Source organism: Oncorhynchus mykiss, chromosome 18 (genome assembly GCF_057628025.1).
Source record: "Oncorhynchus mykiss isolate SJ-2025 chromosome 18, ASM5762802v1, whole genome shotgun sequence".
Lineage (NCBI taxonomy): Eukaryota > Metazoa > Chordata > Actinopteri > Salmoniformes > Salmonidae > Oncorhynchus > Oncorhynchus mykiss.
Window position 1 is genome coordinate 63,075,205 of NC_143039.1, and position 4,306 is coordinate 63,079,510.

At 38.1% G+C, this 4,306-nt stretch overlaps 1 non-coding gene across 1 annotated transcript; it reads right to left on the reverse strand.

Annotated features, from left to right (window-relative positions):
• Positions 1 to 3,854: 3,854 nt before the first annotated feature.
• Positions 3,855 to 3,909, reverse strand: LOC149975617 (U7 small nuclear RNA). Its single transcript, XR_016488654.1, has one exon. It is a non-coding gene; the product is annotated as a U7 small nuclear RNA (small nuclear RNA).
• Positions 3,910 to 4,306: the final 397 nt, after the last annotated feature.

The window sequence follows — 4,306 nt, forward strand, 5'->3', positions numbered from 1 at the left end:
TGAGGTTGCTACAACCTATGAATGTAAGTTTAGGTGCACAGGTCGAGAGAAATGTTAATAATCAAGGTGACAGGCATTGACACATTCAATGCCGCCTTGCATCCTCCTGCTTGCATCTAGCTGATCTAGGGAGTTTATTTTGGACAAATGCAGCTTTGTTTATCCCAGTTTTGTTCCTTTTGCTTCCCTTTAAGAACAGTTTTTCAACAGAATCAGCGGAATGAATACACCCCTGATTACAAGCAAACACAGTTCACTTTCATAGCAGACACACACATATACATATACAGTGGGGGAAAAAAGTAGTTAGTCAGCCACTAATTGTGCAAGTTCTCCCACTTAACAAGATGAGAGAGGCCTGTAATTTTCATCAGAGGTACACTTCAACTATGACAGACAAAATGAGAAGAAAAAATCCAGAAAATCACATTGTTTATATTTATTTTGATCAATTTATTTGCAAATTATGGTGGAAAATAAGTATTTGGTCACCAACAAACAAGCACGATTTCTGGCTCTCACAGACCTGTAACTTCTTCTTTAAGAGGCTCATCTGTCCTCCACTCGTTACCTGTATTAATGGCACCTGTTTGAACTTGTTATCAGTATAAAAGACACCTGTCCACAACCTCAAACAGTCACACTCCAAACTCCACTATGGCCAAGGCCAAAGAGCTGTCAAAGGACACCAGAAACTAAATTGTAGACCTGCACCAGGATGGGAAGACTGAATCTGCAATAGGTAAGCAGCTTGGTTTGAAGAAATCAACTGTGGGAGCAATTATTAGGAAATGGAAGACATACAAGAACACTGATAATCTCCCTCGATCTGGGGCTCCACGCAAGATCTCACCCCGTGGGGTCAAAATGATCAAAAGAACGGTAAACAAAAATCCCAGAACCACACAGAGGGACCTAGTGAATGACCTGCAGAGAGCTGGGACCAAAGTAACAAAGCCTATCATCAGCAAGGGCATTGAAGATGAAACGTGGCTGGGTCTTTCAGCATGACAATGATCCCAAACACACCGTCCGGGCAATGAAGGAGTGGCTTCGTAAGAAGCATTTCAAGGTCCTGGAGTGGCTTGCCAGTCTCCAGATCTCAACCCCATAGAAAATATTTGGAGGGAGTTGAAAGTCCGTGTTGCCCAGCAACAGCCCCAAAACATCACTGCTCTAGAGGAAATCTGCATGGAGGAATGGGCCAAAATACCAGCAACAGTGTGTGAAAACCTTGTGAAGACTTACAGAAAACGTTTGACCTCTGTCATTGCCAACAAAGGGTATATAACAAAGTATTGAGATAAACTTTTGTTATTCACCAAATACTTATTTTCCACCATAATTTGCAAATAAATTCATTAAAAATCCTACAATGTGATTTTAGTTGAAGTGTACCTATGAATTAAATTACAGACCTCTCTCATCTTTTTAAGTGGGAGAACTTGCACAATTGGTGGCTGACTAAATACTTTTTTCCCCCTCTTTTATTTTGGGACACATATTTATCCCCTTGTTTTTTGTGGGCACAAATCTCAATTTGTTTGCATGGGTTATCTTCATATGAGTCCCATGACACTTGTGGGTGTACAGATAATTTTGTGAGAAGACAGACTTCTCTAGGGTAGGGGGCAGCATTTGGAATTTTGGTTGAATAGCGTGCCTAAATTAAACTGCCTTCTACTTAGACCCGGAAGTTAGGATATGCATATAATTGGTAGATTTGGATAGAAAACACTCTAAAGTTTCCACAACTGTTAAAATAATGTCTGTGAGTATAACAGAACTGATTTGGCAGGCGAAAACCTGAGAAAAATCCATTCAGGAAGTTGGATTGTTTTTGTTGTTGTAGCTTTCTATTCAATGCCATTACAGTATCCATTGACTTAGGACTTAAATTGTTGTTCCTATGCGCTCCACTAGATGTCAACAGTCTTTTGAAATTGTTTCAGGCTTGTGTTCTGAAAAATCATGGAGTAAAACCAGTCTGAATGAGTGGAACCTACCGTGTCACAGAGCTTTTTCATGCGCGGGACCGAGAGAGTGCCTTTCTTGTTCACCATTTATATTGACGACATTATTGAAATGTTATCAATTATTTAGGCTAAAACCAACCTGAGGATTGAATATAAACATCGTTTGACATGTTTCTAAGAACTTTACAGATACAATTTTAATTTTTTTGTCTGCCTGTTGTGACTGCGTTTGAGCCTGTGGATTACTGAAGAAAACAAGCGAACAAAACGGAGGTTTTTGGATATGAAGAGAGACTTTATCGAACAAAGGGAACATTTATTGAATAAATGAATGTCTTCTGAGTGCAATCATATTAAGATCATCAAAGGTAAGTGATTAATTGTATCTCTATTTCTGACTTGTGTTTTATTTTACCTTTATTTAACTAGGCAAGATCAGTTAAGAACAAATTCTTATTTTCAATGACGGCCTAGGAACAGTGGGTTAACTGCCTGTTTAGGGGCAGAACAACAGATTTGTACCTTGTACAGCTCGGGGGTTTGAACTTGCAACCTTCCGGTTACTAGTCCAACGCTCTAACCACTAGGCTACCCTGCCGTGTAACTCTTCTACTTGGCTGGTTACTGTTTGTAATGATACTGAGCATATGTCTTCTCAAAGAAACTACTGGTATTCAAAACTTGCCATACTATTTATGTCATGCTGCTTTGTTGACAACTCCAACCCTCTCGCACCCTGGGAATTCAGCCAATCAGTAGCTGCCGCTGCAATTATTTATGAAGATTATTTAACTCTGTTTTGTCTGAATTTAAAAATCAGGTCTAGTTAGTTAAAGAAGGTATGTTAGAACAAGGTTGGGACAACAGCCTGCTCACCCCCAGGCCCTCCAGGACTAAAGTTGCCATAATCTGCCCAATGCTAATGCTACATTGTGTATTTATTTACAGTGCGTAAGTCATTTTTTTTTAAATAGAAGCTATGTTACTAAGTTTACCTCATGGGTGAGCTCCTATTGACACAATGACAGAACCATCAAAACACAAGTAAGTACTACATTTTCGGTGAAGATCTTATTTTCCTGTTTTCATGAACAGTAGTTGTTATTCAGGACTCAGGGCAGGGATTAGTGTGTTGGAGGTATGCATATGTTAACACACATAATTACTTGAATTATTACTTTGACAGGTTCTCATTACTTCTTATTGTTTAGCTGTTTCTCTCCCGGCGAAGCATATTGATTTTCCCATCCTCTAATTCCAGTACTGAAATTGAAATGGATGGATTGAGATGACTGCTGTTGTCTTGCATCATTTGAAAGAGGCATGCACCAAATTGTTCTGTGGTAATTTTGCAATACTACAGTACATTTTCCTTTTTCCACAGACAGACTGTCATTGTCATATACTAAGCCAAGCAGAAATACAGATAGATAGATCATTCAATATCCCAATAATATTGATAGACATACAGTATCAGTATTGGTCTTCCTATGGGTTTATACAATATGTCTGTACCTGTGTATGTATTTATGTAGGTATGTAAATATTAGCCATGGATGACTGCTGTACATGTTTGTGCACCATATATGTCAGACTTGGAGAAGTGAGTGTGTGTGCTTGTCATCCTTATGGGAGCTATGGAAGATAATCCTAATGGATTTGCTATCACATATCTGTCATTGCCTTTTTATATACCCATTTAAAAAAGTAGTTATTATACTATGGTCTAAATACTCTATTACTACATGTATATACTTTAGCATTCACTATAGTGTATTTGCATACTTTACAGAAGTATTCAATGTAGTGTTTTGTAGTAAGTACTAGAATACTGTAGTATTTACCAGTGTTTTGTTTTATTATCTTTGACATAGAAGTGGAGGCTTTCTCCTTGAGGAAACCGACTGGAGAAATATTAAAAGAGCAAATGTTCCATAACCTGTAGGTAGGTAGGGAGGTAGGACTGGGGTCTGAATGGATAGGTCTGAGCTTCTACTCGTTTCTATAACCTGTATGGTCTATACTTATGGGTGGCACAAAATGACATATGGGAGAGGGGAATGACAAGGGTATCCAGGACTTCAGAAAGTATTCATACCACATGATTTATTTTTGTTGTTACAGCCTGAATTCAAAATGTATAAAATATTTTTTTCTTATCCATCTACACACAATACCTCACAATGACAAAGTGAAAACATTATTTTTTAGAAATGTTTCCTATTGTATGTAGCACAGTGACACAAATTCGAAATGTAATCCATTTAAATTCAGGCTGTAACACAACAAAATGTGGAAAAAACCAAGGGTAGTGAATACTTTCTGAAGGC